General features: G+C 34.4%; 3 non-coding genes across 3 annotated transcripts; all 3 read left to right on the forward strand.

Annotated features, from left to right (window-relative positions):
• The first annotated feature begins 3246 nt into the window (after window positions 1–3246).
• Window positions 3247–3318, forward strand: TRNAR-UCG (transfer RNA arginine (anticodon UCG)). The gene has a single exon. It is a non-coding gene; the product is annotated as a tRNA-Arg (tRNA).
• A 7058-nt stretch (window positions 3319–10376) lies between these two features.
• On the forward strand, window positions 10377–10448 carry TRNAP-CGG (transfer RNA proline (anticodon CGG)). The gene has a single exon. It is a non-coding gene; the product is annotated as a tRNA-Pro (tRNA).
• A 2539-nt stretch (window positions 10449–12987) lies between these two features.
• TRNAP-CGG (transfer RNA proline (anticodon CGG)) lies at window positions 12988–13059 on the forward strand. The gene has a single exon. It is a non-coding gene; the product is annotated as a tRNA-Pro (tRNA).
• Window positions 13060–20501: the final 7442 nt, after the last annotated feature.

The raw sequence follows: 20501 nt of genomic DNA on the forward strand, positions 1-20501 counted from the left end.
ACTGTAGCATCTCATTTTATTCAGCAGAAGCTGATTATTCCCGTTTGGCTAGTTTGCCGTCTCTGTACAGTACAAAAAAGTTATAGTGTCAGTGAAAAAAGCACCTCATGACAGATACTGTACACAAGCGCATGTCTAAATACTGTATACTGTAAGCAGTGACATTAAGGGGTACAGTATATGCAATTGCGGTCGAATTCCGTCAGGAATACGAAAAAATGGACACGGGATCCCCCATCTTTTTAGAACCAGCACAGGGCTCTGCGCCTGGTCCTGGTGCAAAAACTAAGGGGGACAAAAAAGCGTAGGGGTTCCCCGTATTTTTGACCGGTCCCTGCGGCCATGGCATTAAATACCCAACTAGTCACCCCCTGGCCGGGGTACCCTGGAGGAGTGGGGACCCCTTAAATCAAGGGGACCCCCCTCCAGCCACTCGATTATCTCTATCGCCCCTGTGTATTGTAGCTAGGGGATTGTGACGCTCCTTCAGCATTGCCCCGTAGCTTGCAAAATCTGTGCTGTTATTTGCTCCATACTGTAGCTGAGTGCCTCCTAGGAGCTACAGTACAGTAGGAGTCACAGGCGGTAACCATTTCAATTGAGTCTGCCCTGCTATAGAATTGTATGTGTACCGTACGGTGCATAGAACCTTTACAGTAGAAACTCTCATGCAGCTTGGGGGACAAAAAGCATAGGGGTTCCACCTATTTTTTTAACCAGCACCGGGCTCCACTAGCTGGACAGATAATGCACAGCCGGGGGACACTTTTATACCAGTCCCTGCGGCCATGGAATTAAATACCCAACTAGTCACACCTGACCGGGGTACCCTGGAGGAGTGGGGACCCCTTAAATCAAGGGGACCCCCCCCTCCAGCCACTCGAATATCCCTATCGCCCCTGTGTATTGTAGCTAGGGGATTGTGACGCTCCTTCAGCATTGCCCCATAGCCTGCAAAATCTGTGCTGTTATTTGCTCCATACTGTAGCTGAGTGCTTCCTAGGAGCTACAGTACAGTAGGAGTCACAGGCGGTAGCCATTTTAATTGAGTCTGCCCTGCTATAGAATTGTATGTGTACCGTACGGTGCATAGAACTTTTACAGTAGAAACTCTCCTGCAACTTTGGCCTGCTTTATGTAAAACTTGTGGTTTGTCAGCTTGCTATGCGATCGAGTCCGGTGTAACGTACTGTAATGTGCATAGACCTTGCTTACAGTATCTCTGTTTGCTAGGGGATTGTGACGCTCCTTCAGCATCGCCCCGTAGCCTGCACAACTTATGCCATTTCTCATTCCATACCCGACTGCTGCCTGCCACGAGGTGGGGGTTCAGGGGTAGTGGTCACTTTGACAGTGTGGTACAGTATGCGATTGAGTCCGGTGTACCGTAATATGCAATCCTACAGTATAGTAACTTATCCCCATCGCCCCTGTGTATTTTGGCTAGGGGATTGTGACGTTACTTCAGCATTGCCCCATAGCCTGCAAAAGGGTTCAGGGGCGGCGGCCATTTTGCCAGTGTGCTATGCGATCGAGTCCGGTTACCATAATGTGCATACTGCTGTATGTATTTTAGCTAGGGGATTGTGACGCTCCTTCAGCATTGCCCCATAGTCTGTACAATTTGGACTATTACTTGCTCCGTAGCCTAGGGCCTCTGTGGGGCAAGGAGTCATACTGTAGGTGGTAGCCATTTCTATTGAGTCTGCCCAGCTACAGAATTGTATGTGTACTGTACGGAGCATAGAACCTTAACATTAGAACCACTCATGCAGCTTTGCCCTGGTTTACTGTATGTGAATAAAAAAAATAATAAAGTGTATGAAAAAAAACTAACATGCATTCGTACTGTACATGGAATCGAACCCGGGACTCTGAGTATAGGAAGCGAAACACTTCACCACTTCGCCGCAGACAAATGTATAAATCCATTGGTTTTGATTATGCTGTAATGGCTACGGGATTAGGACGATAACATACAGTACTGTACAAAATTCCGAATCTTGAGAGGCAATAGTGAACTTCTAACACACATCCATTTGCGACAGTGTACACTACTGGTTTTATGTTTTGCCTGCGGGACTTGGACGCTCACATACAGTATTCATAAAGTATTGTAGATGGATCATATACTGTATGCTGTACTATTTGCGTCTGTGTCGTATATACAGTACTGTATTAAATAATGCAGCGTAATGAGTATTTACTGTATGCAGCGTAATGAGACGCCTTAGTAAAGTAGTCCTTATTATGTATTCCAGTATTGTATTTTACGGGAGACCACACGCATGCGCAGTGGTGATTGTAAAAAGCGACATCTGGTGGCTGATCGCAGGTATTACATGTAAAGGTAACGCCAAACGCCATGTCTGCCTCCGTGCGATTAGGTACGCCTCTCTGTGACTAGGCGCGCCTCCCTACGCTGCATACGCTCTATCGGGACAAACGCCTCAGCCAGTCAAGATAAAGGTGGCTACATCTGTATACATGAAAATACATGAACAGTAGGCTCGTTGTTATAGGGGTATGATTGTCGCTTAGGGTGCGAGAGGTCCTGGGATTAAATCGCAGACGAGCCCATCTTCTCAGGTTCTTTTAAATACCTTGGTTCCATTATCTGATTGATATCAATTGCCTGAGTGAAAAGCATCAAGTGAATTTTTCTTTTGCCAATCCATAAAAAAAGTATATACTTATGCATATTTAGTAAACTGTCAACCATTTGGTGGTATATTGGCTAAACTGTAGATTCCATTTTGTCTAAGTAACTTTGAGTGGCTTCAAAGAAGTCTCATTTTGACAAATAAAAAACAGTCAAAATGAAATTACAGGTTTTTCTCTTACCTTGCTTTTTTCTAAGAAACAATGAGTGGCTTAAAAGAATAGTCTCTTTTTGACAAACAAAAAGGTCAACAATTAATTGCAGGTTTTTGTTTTTTTCTTTCTTCTTGGTCTGTATGCTTAAGTTGCACACAGTATGAGACAAGTCTTAGGTTCCAGCTATTAGAAAAGTTAAAACTCTATAGGAACCCATAAATCTTGGCACTGAAATTTCCAAATATGCATACTTGGACCAAAAATTGACCTTAAGGAAACATTTTAGCTATGCTACAAATAATTTCTTTAAATAGTTATGGTATTTTTAAAATGTAACATCTTTTTTTCCAGCTTATTGCATTTTTTATTAAATAATTTGAGTTTTACTTTAAAAATGGTAAAATCTGAATGAGAAGACCTTAGGCAGATGGCTCGTTTGTCTAGGGGTATGATTCTCGCTTTCGGTGCGAGAGGTCCCGGGTTCAAATCCCGGACGAGCCGATCTCTTCATATCTGATAGTATTTAATAGCATTTTAAAATACTCACTAATGTATACAAATACTAACTAATGTATACAAACAGTTTTACTTACAATTTCATTAATATACATAAAAAGACATGCACAGTGGGCTCGTTGATTCTTGCTTAGGGTGCGAGAGATCCCCGGTACAAATCCCGGATGAGCCCATCTTTTAAAGGTATATACTTATGCATACTTAGTAAAATGTCAACCATTTGGTGGTATATTGGGTAAACTATAGATTCCATTTTGTCTAAGTAACCTTGAGTGGCTTAAAAGTCTAATTTTGACAAACAAAAAACTGTCAAAATGAAATTACAGGTTTTTCTCTTACCTTTCTTTTTTCTAAATAACCCTGAGTGGCTTAAAAGAATAGTATCATTATGACTAACAAAAAGATCAACAATAAATTGCAGGTGTTTATTTTGTCTTTCTTCTGGGTCTGCATGCTTGAGTTGCACACAGTATGTGACAAGTCTTAGGTTCCAACTATCAACAAAAGTCCAAACTCTATTGGGACCTCTAAATATTGGCACTGCACATTTCTAATATACATACTTGGATAACAAGTAACCTTAAGTTATTATTTTTGCAATGCTACATACACATTTTTTGTTTTAAGTTGTTATGTTATTTTTAAAATGTTTCATCTTCATTAAATGAAATTGTGTGTTTTCTCCAGTTATTTGCATTTTTTCTTAAATAATTAGAGTTTTACTTTAAAAATGTTAAAAACTGAATAAGAAATTATTTGGCTAGTGGCTTGTTGGTCAGGGTGTATGATTCTTGCTTCGGGTGCAAAAGGTCCCAGGTTCATATCCTGGATGAGCCTTGTTTTCTCAGGTTCTTTAAAAGTGCTTAGTTCAATTATCTGATAGTATTTTAAAATACTAATGTATTCCAACAGTTTCACTTCCAATTTCATTAGTATACATGAAAATACATGAACAGTAGGCTCGTTGTTATAGGGGTATGATTCTCGCTTAGGGTGCGAGAGGTCCTGGGATTAAATCGCAGACGAGCCCATCTTCTCAGGTTCTTTTAAATACCATGGTTCCATTATCTGATTGATGTCAATTGCCTGAGTCAAAAGCATCAAGTGAATTTTTCTTTTGCCAATCCATAAAAAAAGTATATACTTATGCATATTTAGTAAACTGTCAACCATTTGGTGGTATATTGGGTAAACTGTAGATTCCATTTTGTCTAAGTAACTTTGAGTGGCTTCAAAGAAGTGTCATTTTGACAAATAAAAAACTATCAAAATGAAATTACAGGTTTTTCTCTTACCTTGCTTTTTTCTAAGAAACAATGAGTGGCTTAAAAGAATAGTCTCTTTTTGACAAACAAAAAGGTCAACAATTAATTGCAGGTTTTTGTTTTTTTCTTTCTTCTTGGTCTGTATGCTTAAGTTGCACACAGTATGAGACAAGTCTTAGGTTCCAGCTATTAGAAAAGTTAAAACTCTATAGGAACCCATAAATCTTGGCACTGAAATTTCCAAATATGCATACTTGGACCAAAAATTGACCTTAAGGAAACATTTTACCTATGCTACAAATAATTTTTTAAATATTTATGGTATTTTTAAAATGTAACATCTTTTTTTCCAGCTTATTGCATTTTTTATTAAATAATTTGAGTTTTACTTTAAAAATGGTAAAATCTGAATGAGAAGACCTTAGGCAGATGGCTCGTTGGTCTAGGGGTATGATTCTTGCTTCGGGTGCGAGCGGTCCCGCGTTCAAATCCCGGACGAGCCCATCTCTTCATATCTGATAGTATTTAATAACATTTTAAAATACTCACTAATGTATAGAAATACTCACTAATGTATACAAACAGTTTTACTTACAATTTCATTAATATACATAAAAAGACATGCACAGTGGGCTCGTTGATTCTTGCTTAGGGTGCGAGAGATCCCCGGTAAAAATCCCGGATGAGCCCATCTTTTAAAGGTATATACTTATGCATACTTAGCAAAATGTCAACCATTTGGTGGTATATTGGGTAAACTATAGATTCCATTTTGTCTAAGTAACCTTGAGTGGCTTAAAAGTCTAATTTTGACAAACAAAAAACTGTCAAAATGAAATTACAGGTTTTTCACTTACCTTTCTTTTTTCTAAATAACCCTGAGTGGCTTAAAAGAATAGTATCATTATGACTAACAAAAAGATCAACAATAAATTGCAGGTGTTTATTTTGTCTTTCTTCTGGGTCTGCATGCTTGAGTTTCACACAGTATGTGACAAGTCTTAAGTTCCAACTATCAAAAAAGTCCAAACTCTATTGGGACCTCTAAATATTGGCACTGCGCATTTCTAATATACATACTTGGATAACAAGTAACCTTAAGTTATTATTTTTGCAATGCTACATACACATTTTTTGTTTTAAGTTGTTATGTTATTTTTAAAATGTTTCATCTTCATTAAATGAAATTGTGTGTTTTCTCTAGTTATTTGCATTTTTTCTTAAATAATTAGAGTTTTACTTTAAAAATGTTAAAAACTGAACAAGAAATTATTTGGCTAGTGGCTTGTTGGTCAGGGAGTATGATTCTTGCTTCGGGTGCAAAAGGTCCCAGGTTCATATCCTGGATGAGCCTGTTTTCTCAGGTTCTTTAAAAGTGCTTAGTTCAATTATATGATAGTATTTTAAAATACTAATGTATTCCAACAGTTTCACTTCCAATTTCATTAGTATACATGAAAATACATGAACAGTAGGCTCGTTGTTATAGGGGTATGACTGTCGCTTAGGGTGCGAGAGGTCCTGGGATTAAATCGCAGACGAGCCCATCTTCTCAGGTTCTTTTAAATACCATGGTTCCATTATCTGATTGATATCAATTGCCTGAGTGAAAAGCATCAAGTGAATTTTTCTTTTGCCAATCCATAAAAAAAGTATATACTTATGCATATTTAGTAAACTGTCAACCATTTGGTGGTATATTGGGTAAACTGTAGATTCCATTTTGTCTAAGTAACTTTGAGTGGCTTCAAAGAAGTCTCATTTTGACAAATAAAAAACAGTCAAAATGAAATTACAGGTTTTTCTCTTACCTTGCTTTTTTCTAAGAAACAATGAGTGGCTTAAAAGAATAGTCTCTTTTTGACAAACAAAAAGGTCAACAATTAATTGCAGGTTTTTGTTTTTTTCTTTCTTCTTGGTCTGTATGCTTAAGTTGCACACAGTATGAGACAAGTCTTAGGTTCCAGCTATTAGAAAAGTTAAAACTCTATAGGAACCCATAAATCTTGGCACTGAAATTTCCAAATATGCATACTTGGACCAAAAATTGACCTTAAGGAAACATTTTAGCTATGCTACAAATAATTTCTTTAAATAGTTATGGTATTTTTAAAATGTAACATCTTTTTTTCCAGCTTATTGCATTTTTTATTAAATAATTTGAGTTTTACTTTAAAAATGGTAAAATCTGAATGAGAAGACCTTAGGCAGATGGCTCGTTGGTCTAGGGGTATGATTCTCACTTCGGGTGCGAGCGGTCCCGGGTTCAAATCTCGGACGAGCCCATCTCTTCATATCTGATAGTATTTAATAACATTTTAAAATACTCACTAATGTATAGAAATACTCACTAATGTATACAAACAGTTTTACTTACAATTTCATTAATATACATAAAAAGACATGCACAGTGGGCTCGTTGATTCTTGCTTAGGGTGCGAGAGATCCCCGGTAAAAATCCCGGATGAGCCCATCTTTTAAAGGTATATACTTATGCATACTTAGTAAAATGTCAACCATTTGGTGGTATATTGGGTAAACTATAGATTCCATTTTGTCTAAGTAACCTTGAGTGGCTTAAAAGTCTAATTTTGACAAACAAAAAACTGTCAAAATGAAATTACAGGTTTTTCACTTACCTTTCTTTTTTCTAAATAACCCTGAGTGGCTTAAAAGAATAGTATCATTATGACTAACAAAAAGATCAACAATAAATTGCAGGTGTTTATTTTGTCTTTCTTCTGGGTCTGCATGCTTGAGTTGCACACAGTATGTGACAAGTCTTAAGTTCCAACTATCAAAAAAGTCCAAACTCTATTGGGACCTCTAAATATTGGCACTGCACATTTCTAATATACATACTTGGATAACAAGTAACCTTAAGTTATTATTTTTGCAATGCTACATACACATTTTTTGTTATAAGTTGTTATGTTATTTTTAAAATGTTTTATCTTCATTAAATGAAATTGTGTGTTTTCTCTAGTTATTTGCATTTTTTCTTAAATAATTAGAGTTTTACTTTAAAAATGTTAAAAACTGAACAAGAAATTATTTGGCTAGTGGCTTGTTGGTCAGGGAGTATGATTCTTGCTTCGGGTGCAAAAGGTCCCAGGTTCATATCCTGGATGAGCCTGTTTTCTCAGGTTCTTTAAAAGTGCTTAGTTCAATTATATGATAGTATTTTAAAATACTAATGTATTCCAACAGTTTCACTTCCAATTTCATTAGTATACATGAAAATACATGAACAGTAGGCTCGTTGTTATAGGGGTATGACTGTCGCTTAGGGTGCGAGAGGTCCTGGGATTAAATCGCAGACGAGCCCATCTTCTCAGGTTCTTTTAAATACCTTGGTTCCATTATCTGATTGATATCAATTGCCTGAGTGAAAAGCATCAAGTGAATTTTTCTTTTGCCAATCCATAAAAAAAGTATATACTTATGCATATTTAGTAAACTGTCAACCATTTGGTGGTATATTGGGTAAACTGTAGATTCCATTTTGTCTAAGTAACTTTGAGTGGCTTCAAAGAAGTCTCATTTTGACACATAAAAAACAGTCAAAATGAAATTACAGGTTTTTCTCTTACCTTGCTTTTTTCTAAGAAACAATGAGTGGCTTAAAAGAATAGTCTCTTTTTGACAAACAAAAAGGTCAACAATTAATTGCAGGTTTTTGTTTTTTTCTTTCTTCTTGGTCTGTATGCTTAAGTTGCACACAGTATGAGACAAGTCTTAGGTTCCAGCTATTAGAAAAGTTAAAACTCTATAGGAACCCATAAATCTTGGCACTGAAATTTCCAAATATGCATACTTGGACCAAAAATTGACCTTAAGGAAACATTTTAGCTATGCTACAAATAATTTCTTTAAATAGTTATGGTATTTTTAAAATGTAACATCTTTTTTTCCAGCTTATTGCATTTTTTATTAAATAATTTGAGTTTTACTTTAAAAATGGTAAAATCTGAATGAGAAGACCTTAGGCAGATGGCTCGTTGGTCTAGGGGTATGATTCTCGCTTCGGGTGCGAGAGGTCCCGTGTTCAAATCCTGGACGAGCCCATCTCTTCATATCTGATAGTATTTAATAGCATTTTAAAATACTCACTAATGTATACAAATACTCACTAATGTATACAAACAGTTTTACTTACAATTTCATTAATATACATAAAAAGACATGCACAGTGGGCTCGTTGATTCTTGCTTAGGGTGCGAGAGATCCCCGGTACAAATCCCGGATGAGCCCATCTTATAAAGGTATATACTTATGCATACTTAGTAAAATGTCAACCATTTGGTGGTATATTGGGTAAACTATAGATTCCATTTTGTCTAAGTAACCTTGAGTGGCTTAAAAGTCTAATTTTGACAAACAAAAAACTGTCAAAATGAAATTACAGGTTTTTCTCTTACCTTTCTTTTTTCTAAATAACCCTGAGTGGCTTAAAAGAATAGTATCATTATGACTAACAAAGAGATCAACAATAAATTGCAGGTGTTTATTTTGTCTTTCTTCTGGGTCTGCATGCTTGAGTTGCACACAGTATGTGTCAAGTCTTAGGTTCCAACTATCAACAAAAGTCCAAACTCTATTGGGACCTCTAAATATTGGCACTGCACATTTCTAATATACATACTTGGATAACAAGTAACCTTAAGTTATTATTTTTGCAATGCTACATACACATTTTTTGTTTTAAGTTGTTATGTTATTTTTAAAATGTTTCATCTTCATTAAATGAAATTGTGTGTTTTCTCCAGTTATTTGCATTTTTTCTTAAATAATTAGAGTTTTACTTTAAAAATGTTAAAAACTGAATAAGAAATTATTTGGCTAGTGGCTTGTTGGTCAGGGTGTATGATTCTTGCTTCGGGTGCAAAAGGTCCCAGGTTCATATCCTGGATGAGCCTGTTTTCTCAAGTTCTTTAAAAGTGCTTAGTTCAATTATCTGATAGTATTTTAAAATACTAATGTATTCCAACAGTTTCACTTCCAATTTCATTAGTATACATGAAAATACATGAACAGTAGGCTCATTGGTATAGGGGTATGATTCTCGCTTAGGGTGCGAGAGGTCCTGGGATTAAATCGCAGACGAGCCCATCTTCTCAGGTTCTTTTAAATACCATGGTTCCATTATCTGATTGATGTCAATTGCCTGAGTCAAAAGCATCAAGTGAATTTTTCTTTTGCCAATCCATAAAAAAAGTATATACTTATGCATATTTTGTAAACTGTCAACCATTTGGTGGTATATTGGGTAAACTGTAGATTCCATTTTGTCTAAGTAACTTTGAGTGGCTTCAAAGAAGTCTCATTTTGACAAATAAAAAACAGTCAAAATGAAATTACAGGTTTTTCTCTTACCTTGCTTTTTTCTAAGAAACAATGAGTGGCTTAAAAGAATAGTCTCTTTTTGACAAACAAAAAGGTCAACAATTAATTGCAGGTTTTTGTTTTTTTCTTTCTTCTTGGTCTGTATGCTTAAGTTGCACACAGTATGAGACAAGTCTTAGGTTCCAGCTATTAGAAAAGTTAAAACTCTATAGGAACCCATAAATCTTGGCACTGAAATTTCCAAATATGCATACTTGGACCAAAAATTGACCTTAAGGAAACATTTTAGCTATGCTACAAATAATTTCTTTAAATAGTTATGGTATTTTTAAAATGTAACATCTTTTTTTCCAGCTTATTGCATTTTTTATTAAATAATTTGAGTTTTACTTTAAAAATGGTAAAATCTGAATGAGAAGATCTTAGGCAGATGGCTCGTTGGTCTAGGGGTATGATTCTCGCTTCGGGTGCGAGAGGTCCCGGGTTCAAATCCCGGACGAGCCCATCTCTTCATATCTGATAGTATTTAATAGCATTTTAAAATACTCACTAATGTATACAAATACTCACTAATGTATACAAACAGTTTTACTTACAATTTCATTAATATACATAAAAAGACATGCACAGTGTGCTCGTTGATTCTTGCTTAGGGTGCGAGAGATCCCCGGTACAAATCCCGGATGAGCCCATCTTTTAAAGGTATATACTTATGCATACTTAGTAAAATGTCAACCATTTGGTGGTATATTGGGTAAACTATAGATTCCATTTTGTCTAAGTAACCTTGAGTGGCTTAAAAGTCTAAATTTGACAAACAAAAAACTGTCAAAATGAAATTACAGGTTTTTCTCTTACCTTTCTTTTTTCTAAATAACCCTGAGTGGCTTAAAAGAATAGTATCATTATGACTAACAAAAAGATCAACAATAAATTGCTGGTGTTTATTTTGTCTTTCTTCTGGGTCTGCATGCTTGAGTTGCACACAGTATGTGTCAAATCTTAGGTTCCAACTATCAACAAAAGTCCAAACTCTATTGGGACCTCTAAATATTGGCACTGCACATTTCTAATATACATACTTGGATAACAAGTAACCTTAAGTTATTATTTTTGCAATGCTACATACACATTTTTTGTTTTAAGTTGTTATGTTATTTTTAAAATGTTGCATCTTCATTAAATGAAATTGTGTGTTTTCTCCAGTTATTTGCATTTTTTCTTAAATAATTAGAGTTTTACTTTAAAAATGTTAAAAACTGAATAAGAAATTATTTGGCAAGTGGCTTGTTGGTCAGGGTGTATGATTCTTGCTTCGGGTGCAAAAGGTCCCAGGTTCATATCCTGGATGAGCCTGTTTTCTCAGGTTCTTTAAAAGTGCTTAGTTCAATTATATGATAGTATTTTAAAATACTAATGTATTCCAACAGTTTCACTTCCAATTTCATTAGTATACATGAAAATACATGAACAGTAGGCTCGTTGTTATAGGGGTATGACTGTCGCTTAGGGTGCGAGAGGTCCTGGGATTAAATCGCAGACGAGCCCATCTTCTCAGGTTCTTTTAAATACCATGGTTCCATTATCTGATTGATATCAATTGCCTGAGTGAAAAGCATCAAGTGAATTTTTCTTTTGCCAATCCATAAAAAAAGTATATACTTATGCATATTTAGTAAACTGTCAACCATTTGGTGGTATATTGGGTAAACTGTAGATTCCATTTTGTCTAAGTAACTTTGAGTGGCTTCAAAGAAGTCTCATTTTGACAAATAAAAAACAGTCAAAATGAAATTACAGGTTTTTCTCTTACCTTGCTTTTTTCTAAGAAACAATGAGTGGCTTAAAAGAATAGTCTCTTTTTGACAAACAAAAAGGTCAACAATTAATTGCAGGTTTTTGTTTTTTTCTTTCTTCTTGGTCTGTATGCTTAAGTTGCACACAGTATGAGACAAGTCTTAGGTTCCAGCTATTAGAAAAGTTAAAACTCTATAGGAACCCATAAATCTTGGCACTGAAATTTCCAAATATGCATACTTGGACCAAAAATTGACCTTAAGGAAACATTTTAGCTATGCTACAAATAATTTCTTTAAATAGTTATGGTATTTTTAAAATGTAACATCTTTTTTTCCAGCTTATTGCATTTTTTATTAAATAATTTGAGTTTTACTTTAAAAATGGTAAAATCTGAATGAGAAGACCTTAGGCAGATGGCTCGTTGGTCTAGGGGTATGATTCTCACTTCGGGTGCGAGCGGTCCCGGGTTCAAATCTCGGACGAGCCCATCTCTTCATATCTAATAGTATTTAATAACATTTTAAAATACTCACTAATGTATAGAAATACTCACTAATGTATACAAACAGTTTTACTTACAATTTCATTAATATACATAAAAAGACATGCACAGTGGGCTCGTTGATTCTTGCTTAGGGTGCGAGAGATCCCCGGTAAAAATCCCGGATGAGCCCATCTTTTAAAGGTATATACTTATGCATACTTAGTAAAATGTCAACCATTTGGTGGTATATTGGGTAAACTATAGATTCCATTTTGTCTAAGTAACCTTGAGTGGCTTAAAAGTCTAATTTTGACAAACAAAAAACTGTCAAAATGAAATTACAGGTTTTTCTCTTACCTTTCTTTTTTCTAAATAACCCTGAGTGGCTTAAAAGAATAGTATCATTATGACTAACAAAAAGATCAACAATAAATTGCTGGTGTTTATTTTGTCTTTCTTCTGGGTCTGCATGCTTGAGTTGCACACAGTATGAGACAAGTCTTAGGTTCCAGCTATTAGAAAAGTTAAAACTCTATAGGAACCCATAAATCTTGGCACTGAAATTTCCAAATATGCATACTTGGACCAAAAATTGACCTTAAGGAAACATTTTAGCTATGCTACAAATAATTTTTTTAAATAGTTATGGTATTTTTAAAATGTAACATCTTTTTTTCCAGCTTATTGCATTTTTTTATTAAATAATTTGAGTTTGACTTTAAAAATGGTAAAATCTGAATGAGAAGACCTTAGGCAGATGGCTCGTTGGTCTAGGGGTATGATTCTCGCTTCGGATGCGAGAGGTCCCGGGTTCAAATCCCAGACGAGCCCATCTCTTCATGTACTTTTAAAGTCCTTAATATCTGATAGTATTTAATAGCATTTTAAAATACTCACTAATGTATACAAACAGTTTTACTTACAATTTCATTAATATACATAAAAAAGACATGCACAGTGGGCTCGTTGATTCTTGCTTAGGGTGCGAGAGATCCCCGGTACAAATCCCGGATGAGCCCATCTTTTAAAGGTATATACTTATGCATACTTAGTCAAATGTCAACCATTTGGTGGTATATTGGGTAAACTATAGATTCCATTTTGTCTAAGTAACCTTGAGTGGCTTAAAAGTCTAATTTTGACAAACAAAAAACTGTCAAAATGAAATTACAGGTTTTTCTCTTACCTTTCTTTTTTCTAAATAACCCTGAGTGGCTTAAAAGAATAGTATCATTATGACTAACAAAAAGATCAACAATAAATTGCAGGTGTTTATTTTGTCTTTCTTCTGGGTCTGCATGCTTGAGTTGCACACAGTATGTGACAAGTCTTAGGTTCCAACTATCAAAAAAAGTCCAAACTCTATTGGGACCTCTAAATATTGGCACTGCACATTTCTAATATACATACTTGGATAACAAGTAACCTTAAGTTATTATTTGCAATGCTACATACACATTTTTTGTTTTAAGTTGTTATGTTATTTTTAAAATGTTTCATCTTCATTAAATGAAATTGTGTGTTTTCTCCAGTTATTTGCATTTTTTCTTAAATAATTAGAGTTTTACTTTAAAAATGTTAAAAACTGAATAAGAAATTATTTGGCTAGTGGCTTGTTGGTCAGGGTGTATGATTCTTGCTTCGGGTGCAAAAGGTCCCAGGTTCATATCCTGGATGAGCCTGTTTTCTCAGGTTCTTTAAAAGTGCTTAGTTCAATTATCTGATAGTATTTTAAAATACTAATGTATTCCAACAGTTTAACTTCCAATTTCATTAGTATACATGAAAATACATGAACAGTAGGCTCGTTGTTATAGGGGTATGATTGTCGCTTAGGGTGCGAGAGTTACTGGGATTAAATCGCAGACGAGCCCATCTTCTCAGGTTCTTTTAAATACCATGGTTCCATTATCTGATTGATGTCAATTGCCTGAGTCAAAAGCATCAAGTGAATTTTTCTTTTGCCAATCCATAAAAAAAGTATATACTTATGCATATTTAGTAAACTGTCAACCATTTGGTGGTATATTGGGTAAACTGTAGATTCCATTTTGTCTAAGTAACTTTGAGTGGCTTCAAAGAAGTCTCATTTTGACAAATAAAAAACAGTCAAAATGAAATTACAGGTTTTTCTCTTACCTTGCTTTTTTCTAAGAAACAATGAGTGGCTTAAAAGAATAGTCTCTTTTTGACAAACAAAAAGGTCAACAATTAATTGCAGGTTTTTGTTTTTTTCTTTCTTCTTGGTCTGTATGCTTAAGTTGCACACAGTATGAGACAAGTCTTAGGTTCCAGCTATTAGAAAAGTTAAACCTCTATAGGAACCCATAAATCTTTGTACTGAAATTTCCAAATATGCATACTTGGACCAAAAATTGACCTTAAGGAAACATTTTAGCTATGCTATAAATAATTTTTTTAAATAGTTATGGTATTTTTAAAATGTAACATCTTTTTTTCCAGCTTATTGCATTTTTTTATTAAATAATTTGAGTTTTACTTTAAAAATGGTAAAATCTGAATGAGAAGACCTTAGGCAGATGGCTCGTTGGTCTACGAGTATGATTTTCCCTTCGGGTGCTAGAGGTCCCGGGTTCAAATCCCGGACGAGCCCATCTCTTCATGTACTTTTAAAGTCCTTAATATCTGATAGTATTTAATAGCATTTTAAAATACTCACTAATGTATACAAACAGTTTTACTTACAATTTCATTAATATACATAAAAAGACATGCACAGTGGGCTCGTTGATTCTTGCTTAGGGTGCGAGAGATCCCCGGTACAAATCCCGGATGAGCCCATCTTTTAAAGGTATATACTTATGCATACTTAGTAAAATGTCAACCATTTGGTGGTATATTGGGTAAACTATAGATTCCATTTTGTCTAAGTAACCTTGAGTGGCTTAAAAGTCTAATTTTGACAAACAAAAAACTGTCAAAATGAAATTACAGGTTTTTCTCTTACCTTTCTTTTTTCTAAATAACCCTGAGTGGCTTAAAAGAATAGTATCATTATGACTAACAAAAAGATCAACAATAAATTGCAGGTGTTTATTTTGTCTTTCTTCTGGGTCTGCATGCTTGAGTTGCACACAGTATGTGACAAGTCTTAGGTTCCAACTATCAAAAAAAGTCCAAACTCTATTGGGACCTCTAAATATTGGCACTGCACATTTCTAATATACATACTTGGATAACAAGTAACCTTAAGTTATTATTTGCAATGCTACATACACATTTTTTGTTTTAAGTTGTTATGTTATTTTTAAAATGTTTCATCTTCATTAAATGAAATTGTGTGTTTTCTCCAGTTATTTGCATTTTTTCTTAAATAATTAGAGTTTTACTTTAAAAATGTTAAAAACTGAATAAGAAATTATTTGGCTAGTGGCTTGTTGGTCAGGGTGTATGATTCTTGCTTCGGGTGCAAAAGGTCCCAGGTTCATATCCTGGATGAGCCTGTTTTCTCAGGTTCTTTAAAAGTGCTTAGTTCAATTATCTGATAGTATTTTAAAATACTAATGTATTCCAACAGTTTAACTTCCAATTTCATTAGTATACATGAAAATACATGAACAGTAGGCTCGTTGTTATAGGGGTATGATTGTCGCTTAGGGTGCGAGAGGTACTGGGATTAAATCGCAGACGAGCCCATCTTCTCAGGTTCTTTTAAATACCATGGTTCCATTATCTGATTGATGTCAATTGCCTGAGTCAAAAGCATCAAGTGAATTTTTCTTTTGCCAATCCATAAAAAAAGTATATACTTATGCATATTTAGTAAACTGTCAACCATTTGGTGGTATATTGGGTAAACTGTAGATTCCATTTTGTCTAAGTAACTTTGAGTGGCTTCAAAGAAGTCTCATTTTGACAAATAAAAAACAGTCAAAATGAAATTACAGGTTTTTCTCTTACCTTGCTTTTTTCTAAGAAACAATGAGTGGCTTAAAAGAATAGTCTCTTTTTGACAAACAAAAAGGTCAACAATTAATTGCAGGTTTTTGTTTTTTTCTTTCTTCTTGGTCTGTATGCTTAAGTTGCACACAGTATGAGACAAGTCTTAGGTTCCAGCTATTAGAAAAGTTAAACCTCTATAGGAACCCATAAATCTTTGTACTGAAATTTCCAAATATGCATACTTGGACCAAAAATTGACCTTAAGGAAACATTTTAGCTATGCTATAAATAATTTTTTTAAATAGTTATGGTATTTTTAAAATGTAACATCTTTTTTTCCAGCTTATTGCATTTTTTTATTAAATAATTTGAGTTTTACTTTAAAAATGGTAAAATCTGAATGAGAAGACCTTAGGCAGATGGCTCGTTGGTCTACGAGTATGATTTTCCCTTCGGGTGCTAGAGGTCCCGGGTTCAAATCCCGGACGAGCCCATCTCTTCATGTACTTTTAAAGTCCTTAATATCTGATAGTATTTAATAGCATTTTAAAATACTCACTAATGTATACAAACAGTTTTACTTACAATTTCATTAATATACATAAAAAGACATGCACAGTGGGCTCGTTGATTCTTGCTTAGGGTGCGAGAGATCCCCGGTACAAATCCCGGATGAGCCCATCTTTTAAAGGTATATACTTATGCATACTTAGTAAAATGTCAACCATTTGGTGGTATATTGGGTAAACTATAGATTCCATTTTGTCTAAGTAACCTTGAGTGGCTTAAAAGTCTAATTTTGACAAACAAAAAACTGTCAAAATGAAATTACAGGTTTTTCTCTTACCTTTCTTTTTTCTAAATAACCCTGAGTGGCTTAAAAGAATAGTATCATTATGACTAACAAAAAGATCAACAATAAATTGCAGGTGTTTATTTTGTCTTTCTTCTGGGTCTGCATGCTTGAGTTGCACACAGTATGTGACAAGTCTTAGGTTCCAACTATCAAAAAAAGTCCAAACTCTATTGGGACCTCTAAATATTGGCACTGCACATTTCTAATATACATACTTGGATAACAAGTAACCTTAAGTTATTATTTTTGCAATGCTACATACACATTTTTTGTTTTAAGTTGTTATGTTATTTTTAAAACGTTTCATCTTCATTAAATGAAATTGTGTGTTTTCTCCAGTTATTTGCATTTTTTCATAAATAATTAGAGTTTTACTTTAAAAATGTTAAAAACTGAATAAGAAATTATTTGGCTAGTGGCTTGTTGGTCAGGGTGTATGATTCTTGCTTCGGGTGCAAAAGGTCCCAGGTTCATATCCTGGATGAGCCTGTTTTCTCAGGTTCTTTAAAAGTGCTTAGTTCAATTATCTGATAGTATTTTAAAATACTAATGTAGTCCAACAGTTTCACTTCCAATTTCATTAGTATACATGAAAATACATGAACAGTAGGCTCGTTGTTATAGGGGTATGATTCTCGCTTAGGGTGCGAGAGGTCCTGCGATTAAATCGCAGACGAGCCCATCTTCTCAGGTTCTTTTAAATACCATGGTTCCATTATCTGATTGATATCAATTGCCTGAGTCAAAAGCATCAAGTGAATTTTTCTTTTGCCAATCCATAAAAAAAAGTACAGGTTGAGTCTCCCTTATCCAAAATGCTTGGGACCAGAGGTACTTTGGATATGGGATTTTTCCGTATTTTGGAATAATTGCATACCATTATGAGATATCATGGTGATGGGACCTAAATCTAAGCACAGAATGCATTTATGTTACATACACACCTTATACACACAGCCTGAAGGTAATTTTAGCCAATATTTTTTATAAGTTTGTGCATTAAACAAAGTGTGTGTACATACACACAATTCATTTATGTTTCATATACACCTTATACACACAGCCTGAAGGTCATTTAATACAATATTTTTAATAACTTTGTGTATTAAACAAAGTTTGTGTACATTGAGACATCAAAAAACAAAGGTTTCACTATCTCACTCTCACTCAAAAAAGTCCGTATTTCGGAATATTCCGTATTTCGGAATATATGGATATGGGATACTCAACCTGTATATACTTATGCATATTTAGTAAACTGTCAACCATTTGGTGGTATATTGGGTAAACTGTAGATTCCATTTTGTCTAAGTAACTTTGAGTGGCTTCAAAGAAGTCTCATTTTGACAAATAAAAAACAGTCAAAATGAAATTACAGGTTTTTCTCTTACCTTGCTTTTTTCTAAGAAACAATGAGTGGCTTAAAAGAATAGTCTCTTTTTGACAAACAAAAAGGTCAACAATTAATTGCAGGTTTTTGTTTTTTTCTTTCTTCTTGGTCTGTATGCTTAAGTTGCACACAGTATGAGACAAGTCTTAGGTTCCAGCTATTAGAAAAGTTAAAACTCTATAGGAACCCATAAATCTTGGCACTGAAATTTTCAAATATGCATACTTGGACCAAAAATTGACCTTAAGGAAACATTTTAGCTATGCTACAAATAATTTCTTTAAATAGTTATGGTATTTTTAAAATGTAACATCTTTTTTTCCAGCTTATTGCATTTTTTATTAAATAATTTGAGTTTTACTTTAAAAATGGTAAAATCTGAATGAGAAGACCTTAGGCAGATGGCTCGTTGGTCTAGGGGTATGATTCTCGCTTCGGGTGCGAGAGGTCCCGTGTTCAAATCCTGGACGAGCCCATCTCTTCATATCTGATAGTATTTAATAGCATTTTAAAATACTCACTAATGTATACAAATACTCACTAATGTATACAAACAGTTTTACTTACAATTTCATTAATATACATAAAAAGACATGCACAGTGGGCTCGTTGATTCTTGCTTAGGGTGCGAGAGATCCCCGGTACAAATCCCGGATGAGCCCATCTTATAAAGGTATATACTTATGCATACTTAGTAAAATGTCAACCATTTGGTGGTATATTGGGTAAACTATAGATTCCATTTTGTCTAAGTAACCTTGAGTGGCTTAAAAGTCTAATTTTGACAAACAAAAAACTGTCAAAATGAAATTACAGGTTTTTCTCTTACCTTTCTTTTTTCTAAATAACCCTGAGTGGCTTAAAAGAATAGTATCATTATGACTAACAAAAAGATCAACAATAAATTGCAGGTGTTTATTTTGTCTTTCTTCTGGGTCTGCATGCTTGAGTTGCACACAGTATGTGTCAAGTCTTAGGTTCCAACTATCAACAAAAGTCCAAACTCTATTGGGACCTCTAAATATTGGCACTGCACATTTCTAATATACATACTTGGATAACAAGTAACCTTAAGTTATTATTTTTGCAATGCTACATACACATTTTTTGTTTTAAGTTGTTATGTTATTTTTAAAATGTTTCATCTTCATTAAATGAAATTGTGTGTTTTCTCCAGTTATTTGCATTTTTTCTTAAATAATTAGAGTTTTACTTTAAAAATGTTAAAAACTGAATAAGAAATTATTTGGCTAGTGGCTTGTTGGTCAGGGTGTATGATTCTTGCTTCGGGTGCAAAAGGTCCCAGGTTCATATCCTGGATGAGCCTGTTTTCTCAAGTTCTTTAAAAGTGCTTAGTTCAATTATCTGATAGTATTTTAAAATACTAATGTATTCCAACAGTTTCACTTCCAATTTCATTAGTATACATGAAAATACATGAACAGTAGGCTCGTTGTTATAGGGGTATGATTCTCGCTTAGGGTGCGAGAGGTCCTGGGATTAAATCGCAGACGAGCCCATCTTCTCAGGTTCTTTTAAATACCATGGTTCCATTATCTGATTGATGTCAATTGCCTGAGTCAAAAGCATCAAGTGAATTTTTCTTTTGCCAATCCATAAAAAAAGTATATACTTATGCATATTTTGTAAACTGTCAACCATTTGGTGGTATATTGGGTAAACTGTAGATTCCATTTTGTCTAAGTAACTTTGAATGGCTTCAAAGAAGTCTCATTTTGACAAATAAAAAACAGTCAAAATGAAATTACAGGTTTTTCTCTTACCTTGCTTTTTTCTAAGAAACAATGAGTGGCTTAAAAGAATAGTCTCTTTTTGACAAACAAAAAGGTCAACAATTAATTGCAGGTTTTTGTTTTTTTCTTTCTTCTTGGTCTGTATGCTTAAGTTGCACACAGTATGAGACAAGTCTTAGGTTCCAGCTATTAGAAAAGTTAAAACTCTATAGGAACCCATAAATCTTGGCACTGAAATTTCCAAATATGCATACTTGGACCAAAAATTGACCTTAAGGAAACATTTTAGCTATGCTACAAATAATTTCTTTAAATAGTTATGGTATTTTTAAAATGTAACATCTTTTTTCCAGCTTATTGCATTTTTTAT

The sequence above is a fragment of the Pseudophryne corroboree genome, chromosome 3, assembly GCF_028390025.1.
Source record: "Pseudophryne corroboree isolate aPseCor3 chromosome 3, aPseCor3.hap2, whole genome shotgun sequence".
Taxonomy (NCBI): Eukaryota; Metazoa; Chordata; class Amphibia; order Anura; family Myobatrachidae; genus Pseudophryne; species Pseudophryne corroboree.